Raw genomic sequence first — 22,739 nt, 5'->3', positions numbered from 1 at the left:
CTGCGCTTTGCAAGTATATAGCCAGGTCCTTCAATTTGCTTACATGTTTCAATTGGCGTGATCTCGGAAACCCTCCCAACATGCATGCCCATGCCGTCTCGATATTTAGCTTAACCCCTTTCCCATCTAATCTCTGGGCCACCTCTTCCCAGAATTTACCAATCTCTGGGCACGCCCAGAACATGTGCGTCATCCCAGCATTTTCTTCCCCACATTTAGGACACAATTGCCTATCCATGTTCTTAAATTTAGCTATCCTTTGGGGAGTCATATGCCCTATGGGTTATGTATAACTATCTGCTGTAACCACGCATTCCCCGACACTTTGTGATATCCTTCGGCCCGTTCCCACAACCCGTCACTCATGGGGGCCCCCACATCTTCTTCCCAGTCCTGATATCTTGTGCCCTCCTTCTGCTATGTCATATCATTTCTATGGCAGCGTCCGGTAACTCCTCTAGTATTATTTCTGACCATGTCTCTTTGATTCGCTTCCTCATTCTGGTATATGTGATGTATTGCTCGTTATGCAACCCCTTTTCCTCCGCCAACATTTCAAACTCCTTGATCTTCCCTTCTTGTATTACATCTCCCACCGTCGCTATCCCCACCGGCTCCCAGTGCTTCCTAATCGTCTTCCTTAACTGTCCATCTTCACCCGCTAGTGCAACTAGTGGCGTTTGCAGGGAGCACTGGGTCAGGTTTTCCATGACCTGACAAGCGCTACGCCACATCTTCCATCCCAATGTCAGCATCTCTGGGCGTCTCTCATCCCCTCTTTGGGCAACCATGTCACCTCTTTCAGGAAGAACGGGGCGCATTCCAGTCTCAAAAATCTGGATTCTGCAGTTGGGTCTTCCAATAGCCATTTAGCAACATATTGTAGCTGGCTAGCTAGATACTATATCTCATAGTTTGGCAATTTGACGCCCCCTTTTTCGTGTGCGTTTTGTAGCCCCCAGAGAGCTATTCTATTCCTCATCCCGTGCCAGAGGAAGTCCCTGCAAATGCTATGTAGTTTGACAAAAAAAATCGCCTTGGTATCCAGTATGGTATATTCCCAAAGTAGTGTAATAATCTCAGCAGGACCACCATTTTCAACATAGCCCCCCCTCCACATCATTGCAAGGGGGAGTTTCTCCCAGAACCTCATGCTTTTTTCTATGCCCTTTACTACCCTCTCCATGTTGTGTTGATGTTCTGCCTCCACCGTGTAGTAAATGTCTATCCTCAGGTGTTTGTCTCCCATGGAATTTGTAGGATTGGCAGCTGGTCTCGTGGGGTCCCCACATACCTGCCCAGTGGGAATATACATTACTTTTTTGGGTTCATCGCTATACCCGATAGTGACCTAAATCGCTCCATCACCTCCAGGAGATACTGGAGGTTCTCTTCGGGGTATCGTAAATAGAGCAGCATGTCATCTGCATACAGTGAAATTAGGTGCGGCTCCCCATCAATGTTGATTCCTATCATATGGTATTGCTGTCTTAAATAATCGCCAATGGTTCCAGCGCCAGGATATATAACATTGTGGACCACGGACACCCCTGTCTAGTGCCTCTGTTAAGTTGCCACCTCTCCGATAGTATCGCTCCGGTCTTAACTCTGGCTAGCGGTGCACTATATAGTAATTTGGCCCACCTGAGGTACCCTGGACCTATCCCGTAGTTGGCCAAAGCGGTCATCAGCCAAGGCCATTTAACCGAGTCAAATGCTTTTATTGCATCCAATGATACTATCACCATCTCACCCGGATCTCCTTTGGTATTTTCTATGACTCCAACCGCCGAAGGTTATCAGATATGTTCCTGTGAGGGACATATCCAGTCTGATCTGGGCGTTTGCCAGTACCGCCGTGAGTATTTTGCTATCTTGGTTGAGCATCGACAGCAGATTATACGAACCACAATCTTTGCTCAACTTGTTGGGTTTGGGGAGCGGTACAAGGATCGCTTCTCTTAGGGATTCTGGCAATCTTCCTCTGTCATACGATTCATTCAGCATTTCCAGGAGTGGGGGAAGTATCTCCTCGCTATACGCTTTATAAAATCCACGAGAGAGTCCATCGGCCCCAGGGGTCTTACTAGTGGGCAGCTCCCTTATCACTGCTTCCAGTTTCTCTAGAGTTACTGGAGAGTTACTGGAGCATCTAGCATATCTCGCTCTTCTGCACTAATTTTTGGCATATTTATGTCTTCTAAGACCTGTATTTTCCTGCGGTCGCTTCGCTCCCCATCACCATATAATTGTTGGTAGTATCTCAGGAACTCCCGGTTCACGCACTCTTGGGTGTCCTCTATTTGCCCATCTTCTCTCACTATATCTCGAATTATAGTCCTGGGGGTGTCACTTTTATATAACCACGCTAAGAGTTTCCCCGGTTTGTCCCCACCAGCATGCTGCTTTTCTATATATTTTTTATAGTTAAGGTTGCATAGTCGCAATAGCCATGGGATGGAAGGCATGTCATAGACCACGGGTGGAGGTGTGGTGGAAGGACTTGCAGAAATGGGCGGAGGCAGAAACTATGGTATGGCAGGAAGCGAGCAGTGTCGGGGGATTGGAGGGAACAGAGCCCCTGATGGCCTGAAAATCGCTAATAGCAGAACTGTTTGGGTCAACTTCGGACCCGGATGAATCCACGCAGAAGGAGCAGCTGCCACAGGACGCAAATGTCTAATGTGAAGATGGTTAGGCTCGGACGGGGGAGGGTGGGGGAAGCAGTGCATTGATGTGAAATGTACAATGGTTCGGATGACAAATGCTCTGCCTGTCTTGTTTGTATTGTTCTGTTGGATTTAATAAAAAAAAAAAGGTTGCATAGTCTCACCCAATACCCCATGCATTTGTTGCAATTTAAGTACGGTTTCCGTATCTTCCTTGGTGTCCCCATCTTTACCTAGGACCCCCTCTAGCTCCTCCTCAGATTCCTGCAGTTCTGTTAAGATCACTCCCTATAGTCCTTTAGACTTGGCTATGGCTATCCCTCTTATTACTACTTTAAAGGCTTCCCTGAGCATACCGGCTGAGTCGACACTCCCAGTGTTAGTTTCAAAATAATTTGTGATTTCTTCTCTCAGATCCTCCCTAAATATTGTATCTTTCAGTGCCTCAGCTCTAAGTAGCCATGTTACAATCCTGGCCCTTGGGGGCGGTATTGCCACCTCAGGATCAATGGCGAGTGGTCTGACAAGACTCACTTCGTATTCGGTCTGTGCAATTTTAGCCAATAGCTCCTGTGTGGGAAACATGTAATCGAGCCTAGTATGTAGATTTTGCGGGGCAGAGTAATGAGTACTGTCTATCCTGTGGGTGGTGCTCTCTCCATACGTCGACCAGCCCAAAGTCTATCAATACTGAATGCAGCACTCTAGCGGCTAGTGTTGGTCGGTCTATTTTAGTGTCTGATCTGTCGATTTTCGGGTTCAGCGTGCAGTTGAAATCCCCTCCCCAAATCATGCCCCCCCCCAGGTGCATGCTCATTTTATTGCATAGCGTCTTAAAGTGGTTCGGGGCATAGGTATTTATAATGCATATCGCTTTATTTTCCACCAGCCCCTTTATTGCCACCAGCCTCCCATCCGCATCTGCTGTGGTCTGTAGTACCTGGAATGGTACATGCGGTGCCACCCAGGTGATCACCCCCCCTAGCATAGGCAGAGTATGTAGCTCCCACCATGGTCCCCCCATTTCTTCCGAACCACCTGTAGTTTGTCTTTCATTAGATGGTTCTCCTGTGTCAGGGCTATATCTACCTGTCTGCGCAAATACATCATAACCTTGTTTCTTTTTAAATAGCTATTGAGCCCCCTGACATTTAAGGTGATTACCTTAAGGTCCCCCCATAGCCTCTTTTCGTCCCGTCTCTCCCTTTGTCTATCTCCGAGCGCTGCTCGGAGGCCACCGTTCGTGTAACTAAGCCTGCTCCACAACCTACCCCAACATTTCCCAACGCCCCTTACCCCTACTTCCATCCCTCCCCCACCCTTCCCATCCCATCCCCAACACCGCACTCAACACCCCCCTGCCCCATTTCCCTCCCAACTGTTGCCCAGCTCCATCCCTGGATCTCAGGCTCCCCCACATCTAGCCCCTTTCTTGGCGCTGCCTGTACTTGGGACTCAGTGGGGAGATGTCGCCCTATCGGCGCACCTACTACTTCTACTAATTGGGATAAAGCGCACGCTATGCTTCACATATCCAGATTGTCACTATATTTCAGTCCACAGTGTTCACTTGGCAAACATATATGGCAGGTGGCCTCTGCCCTACTACCATTCACCTCTATCCATGGCCCCTTACCCCTATGCAATGTCACTCCCCCCTCTTTGGCCCCCATTTCGTCGGATCACTTAGCCTCTCCGTCTCGGTCCTGGTCCCCCTTTGACTCTGGGCATCCTTGTGTGTTCAGCCAACATGCCGCTTCCTCTGGGGTCTCAAAAAAGTGGGCTTTGCCCTTATGCAGAACTTTTAGTTTCGCCAGGTAAAGTAGCATGTATTTCATCCCCGCAGTGCGTAATCTCTTGACTGCCACATAGCTGTATCGTTGCCTCTGCACCAGCATAGTGTAATCCGGGTAGGCCTTGATCGTTGCTGACGCTCGAATATAGTACCACCTTTCCGGAAGAATTCCAGGATCTTTTCTCGATCTCTGTAGTTCAACATTTTTGCAATTATAGCTCTGGGCGGCGCTCCTGGTTGTGGTCTTCTCGTCTAGGCCCGATGTGCCCGCTCAACTGCAAATCCTTGGGAGAGTTCAAACTGCACAAAAATTAAAACAAAGTGTAAGAAATTGTAAAAAACCCAGAGGTGACGCAGCGTCGCCCCCTACCCTAGAAGGGAGGACTCTGTAGTAACCGTTACCTGTGGGCTGGGCTGCTAGGAGGTTCCCACTGAAAGGTTGCCGGTGGAAGACCACCATTGAAGATCCGCGGTCATACATTAGGTTATGTTAATTATACTTATTTAGCGCACAGTCGCCCTGAGGGCATCATGGCGCTGGAGAAGAGAGGAAGCCGTATCCAAGACGGATAAGTAACCAAAATCATGATTTCATCGATTTTCTGACAACCCAGTGATTGGAGAGAGTTTTCATGGCCAGCAGGAGACTATTCCACAATTGTGCCGAGACAACGGAAAAGGCCTGACCTCCGATGTGAGCGCGACGGAAGGACGGGACTACAAGAAGAACAGGAACCGCTAATCTTAAGAGGCCATGTGGGGCAGTAGCGACTGAACTTGCCACAGAGATACTCTGCCCCTTAATCGTGCAAAGCACGATGCACCAAACAGAAGGCCTTGAAAACAATGCGCTGTTTGACAGGCAGCCAATGGAGTGAGCGCAGAACCGGGGAGATGTGAGCTCCATAGGGGGAGCCAGTAGCCACCCATGCAGCCATATTCTGAAGACGCTGAAGCCGTTGTACTAAGCTCTTAGGTTGTGCCAAGTATAAAGAGTTACAATAGTCCAGACGACTTAGCGCTAGGGCTGCCACTACCGGAGGACGAAGGTGAGAAGGAATAAATGGCAAGACCTTCAGGATTTTTAGGTGAAAGTGGCCCGACTGACAGACTTCCGCCACCTGTGCGTCCATCGAAAGTGACGCGGACATCACGACCCCTAGGTTCTTCACCTTCTCAGTAGGAACCGGAAGAGGGCCAAGAGAAGACGTCCAAAAGGAGAACACCAAAAGTGAGGAATCGGGTGGAGAACCCACCACTTGCACCTCTGTCTTGTCTTCATTCAGCTTCAGCCAGTTGTGGTTCATCCATGCCCTCACGGCAGTCAGGCAGCGAGACAAGCACGTCGACACCTCTGCCTGATCCCGGTCTAAATTGATCAGGATCTGTTGTGTGTCGTCAGCATATGCATAGCACGTAATGGCGAAGGAGCGGAGAGACACAAGAGGCCAGGTGTAAATGTTGATGAGAATGAGAGACCAGGCAGATCCCCGAGAGACATCACAGCAGAGCAAAAACAACCCAGAAAGAAAAGGAGAGAGAGACACTTTGGGTTCTATTGGCCAGGAACGAGGCAAAACAAGTCAGCACCTGGCCTGCGATACCAACTTGGTCCATGCGGATGAGCAGGATGGGGTGGTCTATGGTGTCAAGCACTGATGAAAGATCTAGAAACTCCAGCATCAACCAGCCTGGCCATATCATCTTGGACAGAGACCAGGGCATGCTCAGTCCCCCGTCCTGGCCTAAACCCAGATTGAGCTGGGTCAAAAAGGTCTGTGGATTTCATAAAGGCAGAGAGCAAGGGAAAGACCAGTGACTCAAGAAGTTTCATAAAGAATGAAAGCAATGACAGGACGAAACTTAGAGGGTAGCAGATGGTCAAGTGAAGGCTTTTTAAGAGGATGGAACTGGAATCATCTTGGGAGTCCGGATCCGTAGCCTGAGACCATCAGCCCCGAAGGACAAGCTGAGTGCGCCTCATTTTTTATTGTGCAAGCGGTAGAATAAACACGCAAGAGGCCACAAGGCCCAGGAGTCTCTGGAACCACCAGGCCGACATGAAGGAGGCTGCAGGAAAAGCTGGAACGTGGTCCAAAGGTCTGCTATCCTGTCCTCCATCAAGAACACCGTTACTGACAGCATCCCAACGGAAACCTAGAAAGATCAGGTCTTGAGCAACCATCATAGACGATTTCCGCCAGTTCACCAACAGCCCAAGATGGAACAGGAGCTGGAGGAGAGACTGAAGATTGGCCGTAGGAGCTTGTGGGCAAGGACTGCACAATCGTCCAAATATGGATTTACATGAACTCCCTGCAGTCTGAGGAACGCTGCAATGGCTGCCATCATCTTCGTAAAGACGCAGGGTTCCGAACTGAGATCAAATGGTAGCACACGTTACTGGAAGTGTTCTGTTCCCATAGAGAAGCGCAGATATTTCCGATGCAGGCTCCAGATCAGGATATGCATGTAAGCGTCCTGAAGTTCTACCACACTGAGTCAATAGCCTCCCGGAGAGAGGACTTATCTGGCTGCGTGTAATCATTTTGAATTTCTCTTGGGGTAGAATTAGATTGAAATTGGAGAGGTTGAGGATAGTGTGCTGGCCAGCGTGGTTGGGTTTGGGCACTGTAAACAGACAGGAGTAATAGCCAGTCTGTTACGCAAGGGAACAGGCTCCACTGCTCTGAGGTCTAGAAGTTTTTGTACCTCGCCTATGAGGGAGGGCGACCCAGTCTGCTGAAGAGTAGGGTGAGAGAGTGGGTTGGGAGGAGGGGTAAGGGGAAGCCCACCCAGGCGCTGGACAAAACCCATTGGTTTTCTGTGATGTCTGCCACACCTCCAGATGAGACTATATACGTCCTCCCAACGGAAGCTTGACCTCTTTGGAAAGGACTTGGGACGCTACCATGGAGGATGCAGAGGATGGCTTAGATTAGAGCATAGCTGCTGCCACCACCGATGTGGGGAGTGGACATGCAGTCAAGGATATGTCTTCAGATGTGTGCAGCTTGTAGCGAAAGTCAATTTTCTTTTTTAGATGCCGCCCGGAATATGGTTTTTCCCAGACCTTGCGGGCTTCGGCCAGAACATTTTATTTTGAAGTAAAAGGCTGGTGCGCTCCTGTGACGACCGAGTAAAGGCTTCAGAAAGTACACATTCTTGTGGAGCCGGAGGTTCAGGTATTGGGATATGTAGCAACGCCATCATATCCACAACCCGGTTGTGAAAGGCTCGAATAGAGCGGGGCGGGTCATTGCTATCCTGGTCCGCTTAGTCTTCATCCAGTGCGGCGAGAACAGAATCCTGATCCGCAGCACATGGTACCTCAGGCCCCGTGGGCAGGCTCAACTGCGCAGCATGAGTCTTTAGCACAGGTGAAAGTGGAGGCAAATGAGGCAGTGGAGGCAGGGGCCCCACTGGAAGTGGTGGAGGAGGTGGCACTACCAGGACCAGCTGAGGGATTACCGGAGCAGGAGGCAGTTTAGGTGGCTTAGGGTACATTACGTTGAATAAATCCTTAAAATATGCCTTTATTGCATCAGAGTCCATACGCGTCTGAAACGTGCCAGAAAACATCCTCAGAAGAAGGCCTATGCGCTGGAGTGGGTGGAGGCCGCTCGGAAGGGGCATACCACCAGGACTACAAAGAGGATGGTTGCCAGGACAGCCCTCCACCAACTGGATCCACATACCAAGGGAGCGGACATAAGAGGAAAGGAGACTGTGGCAGCAGAAACCAAGCACGCCAATCCATTGGAGGGCAAAACTGATTCTCATTATCCACAAAATGTGGAAAAGGCTGCTCAGCCACAGAAACAGGCCACTCGGTACCAGCCGTTGGGAACGTTGGTGTGAGAGGTAGTCAAAACGGCCAACGCAGACCAGGGGTTGGATCGGCTTTTTGTTACTGCCAGAGGTGAACTGCGTCACAGGTGTCAGCAAGGCTGTGGTCACCACAGGGGTATCAGGGGACTTATGCTCTATTTTAGCCCTGTGACGGGGAACCTTGGCAGAGCCAGTACTAGCAGATCTAGAGTGCTTTTGCTGCCCCTTAGAAACTGCCGGAGAATTAGCCCTAAGTGAGGGAACCTCGGCAGAGTCAGTACTCAGACATAATGCGTTTAACCAGCCTCTTTGCCCTCTCAGCATGATTGGTTCGAGCACGGGCCTGAGTCTGATAAGGCTTAGTGTCACCCCTTGTAACCAGAGACATCAGAGGAGCTCCCCCGATCTTGCCGGTCTCAGATATAGACACAAGACGGGGATCCTCAGGGGTAACCCCGGTGCGTTTAGCCGCCTTAACGAGAACCTTGAGATGAGTCTCGGTACACTTAGTTCCAGATTTGGAAAACTCGGAAATTACCCCAGTGACAACAGCCCCAGAAAAACTGGGCTTAACTTTAGCGCCCAGAAGGGGAACCTCTGATGAAGATCTGGTCCTGGCAGCCCCCTTACAGGGAACCTCGGAGGAAACACCAGAGTCCCGGTTAGATCCTTTTCAGGACACCTCAGGGAGATTCCTAGTACCAGAGCCAGTTGGGCCCCTCCGGGAACCAGAAGACCCCTGGAAGGAGTCCCCTGGCCACGGTACCCTAAAAAGGAAGGAACTTACCGGCCGCTTCCTTTTTTTATTCAATGAACTACTGTAAATGTGGAGGAGGATTCCACTTCAACACCTCTTCCCAATTGACAAGTCAACACTGGAGTGCCTGGACGGAGAGGGAGTTGCAGTAGAAGCACGAGTCACACTGGTGTTCCGGGCACAAGCACTCCAGACAGAGTGGGGATCTGCCCTCGTGAAAGTACGTTCGCGCGAAAAACAGGACACGAATCCCAGACGCTGCGGCATAGACGGAAGAAAGAAGATTGTGGAAACGGAGCAGGAATATGAAGGATAAGGGAACAAAAAGAAAAATATTCCCTAAAATGCAAGTGCGTCCGACCCCGACCGTGCAGAGAAAAGGACTGAAGGGCGATGCGGTGGCCCTGCGTAAAAATAAAAGGACAAACATTTTATTTTGATGCTTAAAAAGTACTCTGGTCCCGTCCTGATGAACGGAATGTCCCACAAGTATGGAGGAAAGGGGACAGGACATAGGAGTATGGGGATTTAACTCCCCAACGCAACTCGGAATCTGGCGCAAATTGAGGCGGACATAGTTGCGGTAACGCTAATCGCTTTGGGCAGTAACCCAGGGCAATTAGCAGCAGGATACCGCCCAACTCCTGATGAGCCCCATAAACCCTATAGTTCGCACAGTGTTGGAATTCGGGGATCTGAACGTCTATGAATCAATTGGGCAAAATCAGAGCTGCTTCCGCTAATACCTTCCCACTGCATACAGAATTGGGATTTAGTGGTGCACGCACAGTGTGCGGGATTTGGGAGTTGCCTGATGTACACAGAGTTTTAATTGACTACTTTGTGGTGCTGGATGCCGCTGATGCTTTTCTATCCGGGTTGGCATATCTCCCAATGTCCTTTACAGCATGGATATCTGCGGTTATAATGGTTGTGTTGCCTAAATTCTTATATTTTTTTTAATGCTCCAATCAGACCCCGTAAAAGATACTTCGAAAAAGTTGGACCTATGCCGATTAAGCATACATGGGCAGAGAAGCAGGTGAGGGTAGCCTGTGAGAAAATCACCCTCCCACTAGAAGGGGGAACTAGCTGTACCCGATCTGGAAACTTATGTGGCACAAGCGAGCCATGCTAAATGCCGGTATGGTAAGGAGCTTTATACGGAGCAGGTAGCCCCAGAAAGAGCTACTGTAACACTGAATCAACTCACAGCGGAATTACAGGGGAAGCAAAATACAGTACGACGGGAGATTAACAGTCCATACTACGCTCAGGTTGCTACATGGCTTGCATCCAAAACACAGGCAGCATAGGCCTCTGCCAGTAGAGGTATACTTCAACAGAATAAACTGACTTCATTGCACATTTGACTCGGGTCTACGCAGGGAGCCAGCGTCGATAGGGATTGCGAGGAGGGATGATTGGTTACCAAATAGTGAGTTCCTAACGTGTGACAAATTTAGAGTTGGGGGTACGTCACTTACCACAAAAATGGTGTACCACAGAGTCAAGGGTGAATTGAGTGTGACAGATACATTCCCACGACTGTCACAGCCATCTGAAATTATGCAATATATACAGGGTACTGCACAGCCGCATAATGTAGCCAAGTTGCATAATATAGTGCAGAAGTGGCGTGTGAGTGGGGCTCTAAGAGAGCTCAGCGTAAATGGGAGAATACACTTGGGTACGACATGGGGGATGATTGGCAATATGTATGAATACAGTTTAAAAAAGGTGTCCATGAACTATAAGCATTTTACTACACTTTAAATTCATACATCAGGAATAGATTACACCTCAGAAAATCAAGAAATGTGACCCAACGTCACCGGGTGCCTGACCCCGTTGCAAGATGCAGGATGCATGTTTCTTGCATATTGCCTGGGAGTGTGGGGGAGGTGGCCTCCTTTTGGAGGAAAATAAAAGTAGCAATCTGAGAGATCCTTGGCAGTAGCATTTGTTTGAGAACGGAAATAACAAAGTAACTCACTGTAGTGACTACCTCACTCTTAGTCCATAATAGCCTTTCCTCCATACTTCTGGGACATTCTGTCCCTCGGGATGGGACCAGAGCACTTTGAAGCATCAAAAAACAACTTTGTCCTTTCATTTTTACGCAGCACCACCGCACGTGGCTGTAACCCCACCTTCCAGAGCTATGCCCCGCCCATCGCCCTTCAGTCCATTTCGATCACAAAAGTCGAAAGACCTAGAGGGGACAGCAGGCGCATGGAGGAAAGGTGATTATGGACTAGGAGTAAGGTAGTCCCTACAGTGAGTAACTTTGTTATACTCCCACGTCCCATCCCCTTTCCTCCATACTTTAGGGAGATTCCAAAGCACTGACCAAAGAAACAAGAGGATGGAAATTTCCTTACTGGAACAGGTTCTTAAGAACTGCCTGGCCAAACTGGGCATCAGCCTGAGAGCTCAGGTCAAGACAATACTGCCTACGAAAAGCCAAGGGAGAAGGCCACGTAGCAGCCTTGGTTATGGCCTCCCAAAGGACATTTCTGGAAGACAACAGCAGCTGCTCTGCCACGGACCAACTATGCCCCCTTTGGGGGCTGAAGGACGTGAAGCAATCTATTGTGAAATGGACGCTTTTGAGGCCGGTTTCCCGATAGGGTCCTTGAAAGTAACAAAGTTGTGTGGAGCTTCTGAAATCGCTTGCTCTTTCAAGGTAAAACTTCTGAGCTCTTATGACATCCAGGTTATGTAGAACCCCTTCCGCATCAGAGACCGGGTTCGGAAAAAACCCAGGAGAGATATTGACTGGTTTATGTGGAACTCCGAGACAATTTTTGGAAGGAAAGAAGGATAAGTGCGAAGCACAACCTTAGCCTTGTGATAGGTTAAGAATGGGTGTTCGACAGAGCTTGGCACTCACTTATTCTTTTCACAGATGTTACTGCAATTAAGAAGGCCACTTTCGAAGAGAGAAACATGAGCTTCATAGTGGCCAGTGGTTCAAAAGGCTTGTGACAGAGCGGTAAGGACCACGTTTAGATCCCATTTTGGGTGAGGAGGCCTGACAGGTGGAAAGAGATGGAGGAGACTTGCAAATGCCTAAGAGAAAAAGAGCAATTCTCTGTAGAAAGATATGCTGCAGTGGCTCAGAGATATGTTCTGCACAATAAGACGTGGATGTCAGAGGCCACAAGGTCCAATCTAAGAGCCAAGAGACAGTCAACAGAAGCATGTCGAGGATCAAGCCGTTTAGCAAGACACCAATGACAAAAATGAAGCCACTTACTGTTGTACTGCGCTCTTGTAGAGGGTTTATGTTCCGCCTGGTATATGCCCATATTATCCTCTAAAAGGTTAAATTGCACTAAGGCTGTGAACTCAGGCACCAGGCCACCAAGTAGAAGAATGATTGTGGGGAGGGGTGCCACAACTGGTGATTGCTCAAGTGTAGGAGACTGGGGATCTGCAGTAACTTGATTGGGTCGCATATCGATAGGTGCTGAAGCTCTGAGAACTAGAACCTGGCTGGCCACCAAAGAGCTATGAACATGAGAGTGCAGTTGGAGGCCCTCCTGAGCGTCCAGAGCAAATGATGCATCAACGGCAGAGGAGGAAAGGCATACGTTTTCATGATGTCCCACGGAATTGAGCCCCAAAGATGATGCTCCAAGACCGTCCCTGGAAGCATAGAGTGGTAGTTACCTGTTTGCAGTCGCAAAGAGGTTCACAGTTGGAGAACCCCATTGCTGGAAAAGCTTTTCAAGAACATGGCCGTCATTTCCCATTTGCAATTGGCCACAGACTGGCGGCTCAGGGAATCTGTTGCCACATTGATCTGTCCCAGGATGTGCACGGCCTGTAGCCAGACAATGTGCTGGACTGGCAAATTCCAAATCTGGACAGCTAGATCCACCAGAGGGGGAGCCCTTGTGCCCCCCCCCTGTTTGTTGATGTACAACATAGCTACAGAATTGTCGGTGCAAATTTGCACTACCCTGTTGACAGAAGGCTGGAAAGCGTTCAATGCCAGGAAAACCGCCAAGAGTTCTAGGTAGTTGATATGAAACATCCTGTCTTGGGGTGAACACAGATCGTAGACCTCGAGCTGACCCAACGTAGCTTCCCACCTTAGAAGGGAGGAGTCCATTGTAACCGTGATCTGTGGCAAGGGCTCCAGGAGGGAGCTTCCTACAGAGGTTATTAGAGCGTGCCCACCATTGAAGATCCAACGTCATGGAAGATGTGATCTGTGTCATTTTGGAGTCTGGATCCAAAGCTTGGGACCAGCAGCTCCACAGAGCTAGCCGTATGCGCCTCATTTTCAGTCTTGCAAGGCGCAGAGCTAGAACACATGAAACCATCATGCCAAGGAATCTCTGGAACCACCAAGCTGACCTGTGGGAGGAGTTCAGAAAAAAGATGGCAAGTGATTGATAAATCCGCAATTCGGTCCTCTGTTAGGAAAACTCTGGCACTGACCGTATCCCACCGGAAACCTAGAAATATCAGATCTTGAGCAACCGTCTGATGATTTCTGCCAGTTCACCGACAGCCCCAGTTGCAACAGGAGCTGGAGGAGGGACTAAAGATTGGCTGTTGCAGCCCAGGGGCAAGAACTGAGCAGAAGCCAATCGTCTAAATATGAAAAGACATGTACTCCCAGCAGTCTGAAGAACGCTCCAATGACTGCCATCATCTTAACATGCAGTGCAGAGCAGAGACCAAACTGCAGCACTAGATATTGGAAAACTTTAGTTGCCACGGAAAACGGAAGGTATTACCGATGGGGGGGGGGGGGAGCAAGATCAGGATGTGCATATAAGCGTCCTGGAGATCTACCACACTGAGCCAATCGCCTTTCCGTATAGAGGACCTTATCTGGCTGGGTGTGATCATCTTGAATTTCTCTTGAGGAAGGAAAAGGTTGAGGTTTGGGAGGTTGGGGATAGTGCACGAGCCAGCCCGATTGGGTTTGGGCACTGTAAACAGACGGGAGTATCGCCCTCTCCTTGCTCCCACAAGGGAACAGGTTCCACTGCTTTGAGGTTCAGAACTTTTTGTACCTCGGCTCTGAGGGAGGGAGACCCAGTCTGCTGAAGAGGAGGGTAAGAAGGTGGGGCATGAGGGAGAGGAAGGCCAAAGCCCCCTCAGGCGACAGACAAAACCCATTGGTCTTCTGTGATGGTCTTCCACGCCTCCAGATGAGACGATATATGTCCTCGCAGCGGAGTCTCGTGTGACTGATGGAAAACATAATTTGGATGATTTATCGGGGGAAAGACCTCCTGTTGCAGAGGAGTCTGATGACCGAGAGAAAAACCTTTGCCTCTGCATCAAGGCCCACCAGAGGAAATTTCAGCTTGCCATGCTCAATGCTCCTGGAAACCTCTAAATCCTAAAAAGTACCTGGTCTGTGTCCTGACCTCTGTGTGTAAGCCGCTTTAGCTGAAGGTTGTTTTGCTAGGACTGACAAAGATTTAGCCGTCAGTGTGCTTGCCTTTGTTTTGCTGAGTTCCTCGTCGGTGAAAGAGTGGAAAAGCTCTTTCCTTTCAAAGGGGAGAGAGTACCTTGTCCTGAACCTCTTTCGAGAACTTTGCACGTGAAACCACACCTGGCAAGAAATGCCTATTCCAACCATAAGGCCCTGAGCGGACGTATCTACATGATGGGCTGCAGCCTCCAGCAGTTCCTGAACCAGAACTCTGGCACACGATAGGCCTTCTTTAAAATCTTCTATACTGTCCTATGGGATCCAATCTTGAAATTCCGAAAAGCTCTCTCCACAGCTTGTGGTTTGCCACTGCAAGAATGACTTCAGTAGTCGCTTGACGCAGCTGAAGACCTGCATTGGAAAAAGCTTTTTCCTGATGTCATCTAGAATTTTGTCCTCGGACAGAAACGGGAGGCAGCCGTGGAGGGTGTTGAAGGCATAGCCTGGAGTGTAGCTGCTGCCACTACCGTTGATGAAGGGAGTGGACAGGCAGTCAAGGGTATGTCCTCTGATGACTGGAGCTTGTAGCAAGCGTGGATATTTTTATTTATAAGCTACCCCGAATTAGGGTTTTCCCAGACCATACAGGCTTCAGCTAGCACATCTTTTAAAAGAAAAAGACATGTGCGCTCCTTTGCAGTAAGAGTTAACGCTCCTGAGAGAACTCCCGAAAATAATCTGACAGAGTGGGGCAGGTCTTCACTATCCAGGTCCGCATGCTCGTCTGTTTTGTGCGGGAACAGAAAACTATCTGCGACATGTGGTACCTCAGACACCTTCGGCACATCCATTTACACAACTGGCATTGTATGCACTGGTGAAAGCGTAGGCAATGGTGGAAGTGTAGGAGTGGTCCCCACTGGAAGCAGAGAAGGCAATACCAACCTGCTGACGAGTAGGAGAAGCAGGCTGTGGCTTGAGAGGCTTAGGATATATTTCTTTGAAAAGATCCTTAAAGTAAACCTTCATCGGGTCTGCATGCATGAGGGCCTGGAATTTGCCATTGAACCCATTTTCAGAGAAAGGTCTAGGCAGAGGAGTGGGTAGAGGCCGCTCTGGGGGGCATACCCCCAAGGTTGCATTGAGGCCGGTTGCCAAGATGGCCTTCCTCCAGCTGGATCCACAAACTAAAGGAGCGAACGTAGGAGGAAGCAAGACTGTGTGCGGCAGCGGAAACCTTGCATGCCAGTGAGTTGGTGGACAAAAGGGGTTTCCATTACCCATGTTTCGTGGAAAAGGCTGCTCTGCCCCAAAAGTAGGACCCACTGTGCCAACAACTGAGAACGTTGGTTTGGAGGAGCTTGTCAAAATGGCAGCCTCAGGGGTGCGTGGGTTGGACTGACATTTTGTCACTGCTTGAAGTGATCTGCGTCACAGGTGTTAGTGAGGTAATTGTCCTACATCCCGCACCCCTTTCCTCCATACTTTTGGGACATTCCGTCATTTGGGATGGGACCAGAGCACTTTGAAGCATCAAGAAACTACTTTGTCCTTTTATGTTTAAGCAAGGCAACCACACGTTGCCGGAATCCCTGCTTTCCTGAGCTCTGCATCGCCCTTCAGTCCTTTTCTCCACACGGTCGGACGCACTTGCATCGTGGGGAAATTTTCTTTTTCTCCCAATTGTCCTTCATCCTCCTGCTCCGGTTCCACCGTCTTCTCCTCCGTCTATGCCAGAGCGTCAGGGAGTGGTGTCCTGTCCTTCGTGCGAACGTCTTTTCGCGAGGGCGGATCCCCATTCTGTTTGATGTGCTTGGGCCCGGAACATCGGTGAGGCTCTTCTCTACTACTGCGACTGTCTGTGCGGGCACTCCTGCGTAGTCTCATTAGGTGGAGGGAGGTGTTGCAACGGCTTTATCCTCCACATTTACAGCAGTTCATTGACGAAAAAAGGAAGCGTCCAGCAAATTCGTTCCTTTTTAGGGCACAACGGCCAGGGGACTCCTTCTGGGGGTCTTCTGGTTCTGAAAGGGGTCTATGTGGCTCTTGTGCCAGCGTTCTTCCTGAGGTGTCCCGAAAGGGATCTAACCTGGACTCGTGTACGTTTTCTCTGAGGCTCCTGGTCAAGGGGCTAAAACGGACAGATTTTCCTATCTGCGGGCTAAGGCTAAGCCCAACGTTTTTGGGGCTACTTCAACCTCAGGGTTATTCCCCAGGTTTCCCAGTCTGGGACTAAATGTACTGAGCCTAGTCTCAAGGGTTCCTGAAAAGTGACAAAAAATTTCCAGGTTACTCACCGTAGTGACCACCTTACTCCTAGTCCATAGTCCCCTTTCCTCCATACTTATGGGACATCTCTCCGTCCTGTGGGACGGGACCGGAGCACTTTGTAAAAAGCATCCAAATTTTTTTCAAAAATGTGTCCCTCTTTCCTGCGCGGGGCCCGGCACGCGGCCATAACCCCGCCGACCTTGGCTCTGCCCCACGCATCGCCCATCAGTCCTTTTCTATCGCAGGGTCAAAGACCGATTAGCAACAACAGAGGAACCTTATTAGAGGGGACGGCGGGCGGGCGTATGGAGGAAAGGGGACTATGGACTAGGAGTAAGGTGGTCACTACGGTGAGTAACCTGGTAATACTCCTACGTCCCGTCCCCTTTCCTCCATACTTGTGGGAGATTCCCAAGCACTCCTTACAGGAACTATGGGTGGATGGAAATACCCCTTACTGAAACAAGTTCTTCAGCACAGCCTGGCCGAACTGAGCGTCAGCTCTAGAGCGCATATCGAGGCAGTAATGCTTGCAGAAAGCAGATGGGGAGGCCCAAGTAGCCGCTTTAGCGATGGACTCCCAGGGAACATACTTCTGAAAAGCAACCGCGGCTGCCTTGCCTCGCACCTGGTGTGCATGGATACCTTTAGGAGGTTTCAGCTTTTGGACGGTGAAAGTTTCCGTGATACAGGCGGAAATCCATCCGGAAATAGATGCCTTAGACGCCGGCCTGCCCTGAGGCTTACCAAAGGTCACAAACAGTTGGGAAGAGCTCCAAAGCTCGGAAGTCCTGTCCAGGTAGAACCTATGAGCTCTTCGGACATCCAGGCAGTGTAGAACCCTTTCCGCCTCCGAGGCAGGGTTCGGAAAAAAGACCGGAAGGGAAATCAACTGATTCAGATGGAATTCGGTCACTACCTTTGGTAGGAAAGCTGGGTTCGTCCGAAGGACTACCTTGTCCTCGTGAAAGACCAAGAAAGGGTGCTCCACCGACAATGCCTGGAGCTCACTCTCTCCTCGCTGACGTAACGGCTACCAGAAAGGACACTTTCCAGGACACGTACTTGAGGTCAACCGTAGCCATTGGCTCAAAGGGTTTATGGCACAGCGCCGTCAGGACTACATTTAGGTCCCCAGGCGGGTGCGGACTACGAACCGGAGGGTAGAGGCGTGTCAAGCCTGAAAAATGCCTCTTAACCACTGGGTTACTCAGAGAATAAGAGCATTGGTCTATAGCAAGATAAGCGGAAACCGCTGAAAGGTAAGTTCTGCATGACAGAACGTAAACACCCGACTCTGCTAGGGAGGACACGAAGGACAGCACCGTGTCAATCGTAGCCACCCTTGGATCCAACTGCTTTTCCAAACACCAACGACAGAACCTGAGCCATTTACTCCTGTATTGGGATCTGGTTGAGGGTTCCCTGGCTGCCTGGATAATGCGCATGTTATCCGTAGACAAGTTAAAATGCTCTAAGACTTGAACTCAGGCACCATGCCGCCAAGCTGAGCGATTGTGGGGAGGGGTGCAACATCTGCTGTTCCCCTTGATGAAGAAGATCTGGGGTTACTACTACCCTAATCAGCAGAAACACCGACAGGTGTTGAAGTTCTGAGAACCAAAAAACTGGCCGGCCACCACGGGGCCATGAGCAGAAGGAACAGTTCACAGAGTTCTTCCGCTTCCCAATTGCTCGATGAACTAGAGGAAGAGGCGGGAAGGTGTAAGCTCTCATGTTGTGCCATGGAATCTCGAGAGCATCCTCCAGAGAGGAGGCTCTCAGCCCCCCTCTGGAGGCATACCGAGGAAGCTTCTTGTTTACCACCGTAGCAAAGAGGTCCACCTCCGGTGTGCCCCAACGCAAGAAAGTCCATGAGAGGACCTCCGCCTTCAACTCCCACTCGTAGCTGACCACTGTCCGCCGGCTGAGGGCATCCGCTGTGACATTCAGCTGGCCCGGGATGTGCACCGCAAGCAGCCAGACACCATGAAGCATGGCCCACTCCTATATCTGATGGACAGATCAACCAAAGGTGCCCACCCCACAGGCAACAAAACATTGTGCGGAAGGGGTATTCGAGCATTCCGGTCATAAACTGACCGATAAGGATGCGCACAAGCCCGAGAAACCAGCCCTACACCTGAGGCCGATGGCGAAGCTGTAGGGGTAGCGTTCAAAATGGCCGCCGGGGTCGTGGCAGGAACATGCGCCATTTTGTCATCACCTGAGGGCAACTGCGGCACGTGAGGAAGTGAGGCAGGGGTCCCCGTCGATGGATCAGGAGTCTTAACTTTAGCCTTAACACAAGGAACCTCGGCAGAGCCGGTACTATGAGGCCTGGAATGTTTCTGCAACATACCAACCGCCAAATTAGCCTTCTCAGGAAGGACCTCGGCGCTACCGGTAAAGAAGAATTTCCCTTCTTTGTGCCCTCAACAGATCTGGTGTCGCCGCAAGAGCAGGAACGGTGAGAAACAACCTTCACCGATAAGGCCTTGCCACACCCTCAGAAATGTTGGTAGCTTTAACCTCTGTACGAGGGACCTCGGACCCAGGTCCGGTAACAGCCTTACTCGCGCGGGCCTCGAACATCCGTTCGGTAGCACCAAGCCCCACCAAGGCCTCGGGGCGCACCCCGGCATAAGAGCCAGTCGTCCAAATACGGATACTCATGGATACCCTGGAGACGAAGTTAGGCCACAATCACCGACATCTTCGTGAAGAGACACGGCGCCGAGCTGAGGCCAAAGGAAGCACTCGAAACTGGAAGTGCTCCTCTCCCAAAGAGAAGCACAGATATCTCCTTTGTGGGTTCCAAATCAGGATATGCATGTACGCGTCCTGAAGATCCACCACGTTGAGCCAATCGCCACCTGCAACGAGGAGCGAATCTGGCCAGGCGTGCTCATCTTGAATTTCTCTTGGGGTAGGGAAAGATTGAACTGGGAAAGGTCTAGGATGGTGCGCAGGCCAGCCTGGTTGGGTTTGGGCACCGTAAACAGCTGGGAGTAGAAGCCCTCCCCTCGCTCCCCAAGGGGAACGGGTTCCACAGCTCTGAGGAGCAGAAGTTTCTGAACCTCGGTCTTGAGGGAGAGCCTGACAGCTGAAAAGGAGGGTCGAGGGGTGGGGTAGAGGGTAAAGGTAAGCGGAAGCCCGCTCAAGCGACTGACCAGACCCATCTGTCTTCTGTGATGGCCTGCCACGCCTCCCAATGAGACGCAATGCGCCCTCCCACCGGGGTCTCGTGTGAGCGCGGAAAACCCTCATTTGGCAGGCTTATCGGTGGCGGTGCCACCTGAACCTGATGAGGAGGCTGAGGAGTGGGAGAAAAACCGCTTACGCTGTTGTCTATGGCGGTTATTCCCCGCAGGAGTATCCACCCTGCGAGATTTGCGGTCAAGGAAGCCCCTAAAAGCAGAGGAAGGTCGACCTTGCGACAACGGCCTTTGAGACTTGAAGGGAGCTTTAACTAGAACAGACAATGATTTAGCCGTCTGAGTGCTATCTTTGGTTTTGGTGAGCTCTACATCAGTAGAAGAGTGAAAAAGCTCCTTACCATCAAATGGAAGGGCCAGAACCTTGTCTTGCACCTCCTTTGAGAACTTGGTGGCATGCAGCCATGCTTGCCGCGAGGTATCAACCCCAAGCATCAGACCCCGAGCCAAGGTGTCTACATGATGAGCCGCAGCCTCCAGGAGATCCTGGGCCAAGATCCTGGCATCGGAAAGGCCTCCTCTGAATTCCTCCAACTTCTCAACCGGAATGTGCTCCTCAAACTCCGACAGACCTCTCCACAACCACAGGTTAGCTCCCGCCAAAATCAATTCTGCATTGGCCTGCCTGAGCTGCAAGGCCGAATTGGCAAAGATTGTGCTCCCTAGGGAGTCCAGGAGCTTGTCCTCCTTTCCCAAGACCTGAGTCGCTGTCGCGGAGGAGGAAGCTGCAGGTCTGGATTGCAATGTGGCCGCAGCCACCACTGTGGAGGAAGGAGGCGGACAAGACGACAAGGCCACTTCTTCCAAGGAATGTAGCCTGTACCTAGCGTCAATCTTTTTATTTACAAAAAGTCCTGAGTGTGGCTTTTCCCAAACTCTTCGGACCTCGGCCAGAACGTCCTTCTGCAAGAACAGGCCGGTACGCTCCAAAGGAGACAAGGTGAACGCCCCAGAAAGCACGCCCTCCTGCGGAGCAGGTGCCTCGGGCACCGGAACATCTAAGAAGCTCATGATGTCCAGTACCCGGTCATGGAAAGCTCTGGTAGAGCGGGGTAGGTCCTCGTTGTCCTGTTCGCCTTGAGGGTCATCTGACAAGTCCGGATCCTGCTGAGCCGAGTCAGGCACTGCCTTGTGCACTGGGGACAATGGTGGCACAGGCGGAAGCGCAGGCGGAGGCACCATGGGCAAGGGAGGCGCCGGCGGAACCACCGTCGGAACGGGTGGAGCCGGAGGCGCGGGTGGACATATCTCCTTGAGAAGCCCCTTGAAATATTCCCTCATGGGGTCGGTGCGCATAAGCGCTTGAAATTTACCGAAAAAGGCGTCCTCAGGAGATGGTTTCGGAACATGAGAAGGCCTCTCATGAGGTGGACAAATCCAGGGACGTAACGGGGAAGGGTGCCACACCGGCCCCTCCGCCGACGTATCCACATAAATCAAGGGAGCCGCACCGGCGGGCAACAAAATATTGTGCGGAAGAGGCATCCGGGCGTTCCAATCATAAACCGGCCGGTAAGGATGCGCACAAGGGACCTTAGGTTTACCCGAAGGACCGAACCCTACACCAGGGGCCGATGGCGTAGTTGTAGGGGTAGTACCCAAAATGGCTGCCGTGGTCGTGGCGGGAACGGCCGCCATTTTGTCCTCATCTGAGGGGAACTGCGGCACGTGAGGAAGTGAGGCAGGGGTCCCAGTCGATGGATCAGGGGTCTTAATTTTAGCCTTAACGTAAGGAACCTCGGCCGAGCCGGTACTATGAGGCCGTGAATGTTTCTGCGACATACCAACCGCCAACTGAGCGTTCAAAGGAAGAGCCTCGGCACTGCCGATAAAAGAAGAAACTTTCTTCTTTGCCCCCTCAACAGATCTGGTGTCACCCCAAGAGCGGGACCGGTGCGCTGTCACCGACAGGGCCTTGCCCGGCCCCTCAGAACTTTTGGTATCCTTAGCCTCTGTACGAGGGACCTCGGACCTAGGCCCGGTAGAAGCGTTATCAGCACGGGCCTCGAACATCCGTTCGGTAACCTCAAGCCCAGTCTAGACCTCGGGGCGTACCCCTGTTTTGTTTTTGAGGGAACCCGAAAGAGTGGCCTCAGAGCAAGCTCCGGTACCCCACGACTCAGTAGAACTGGGTCTACAGACAGCCCCCACAGGAGGGGCCTCGGAGTGTACTCCGGTGTTCACAGGCCCCTTACGGAGACCCTCGGAGAAAACTCTGGTAGAATTATTAGGCCCGACAAGCACCTCAGGGCGAACCCCGGTAACCGAGCGATCAACGCCCCTCGCGGCTCGAGAGAAACCCAAGAAGGTATCCCCCGGCCAGGGTGGTTTGAAAATTAAAGAACTTACCGGGCGTTTTTTCTTCTCGTCGATGAACGCCTGAAAATGAGAAGGAGGAGTCCGTCCGAACACCTCCTCCCACCGGTCCAACCGACGTTAAAGTGCCCGGACCGAAAGGGAGTCACAGTAAAAACAGGAGTCCCAACGGTGTTCCGGACCCAAACACTCTAAACAAAGAGGATGGGGATCCGCCCTCGCGAAGCGACGGCGACACGATGAATAGTCTGGAAAATCTAGTTTAAAAGACAGACTAGTAAACGAACGCTAGCGAGAGCCAGAGAGGGAAAAAAGGGAAGAAAATCTTCAGAGGATGCAAGTGCGTCCGGCCCCGATCGTGCGGAGAGAAGGACTAATGGGCGATGCGTGGGGCGGAGCCAAGGTGGGCGGGGTTCGGGCCGCGTGCCAGGCCCCGCGCAGGAAAGCGAGGAGGGACACATTTTTTAAAACAATG

The 22,739-nt window shown here is 51.1% G+C and overlaps 1 protein-coding gene across 1 annotated transcript in view; it reads right to left on the bottom strand.

Moving 5' to 3' along the window:
- TCFL5 (transcription factor like 5) overlaps positions 1-22,739 on the bottom strand; it is a 1,268,784-nt gene that overhangs the window by 1,147,809 nt on the left and 98,236 nt on the right. The window lies entirely within an intron of this gene.

The sequence above is a fragment of the Ambystoma mexicanum genome, chromosome 3p (assembly GCF_040938575.1).
Source record: "Ambystoma mexicanum isolate Mex_15411 chromosome 3p, UKY_AmexF1_1, whole genome shotgun sequence".
Lineage (NCBI taxonomy): Eukaryota > Metazoa > Chordata > Amphibia > Caudata > Ambystomatidae > Ambystoma > Ambystoma mexicanum.
The sequence above is the reverse complement of the archived record's forward strand: the minus strand, read 5'-3'. Positions and strand labels throughout refer to the sequence as shown.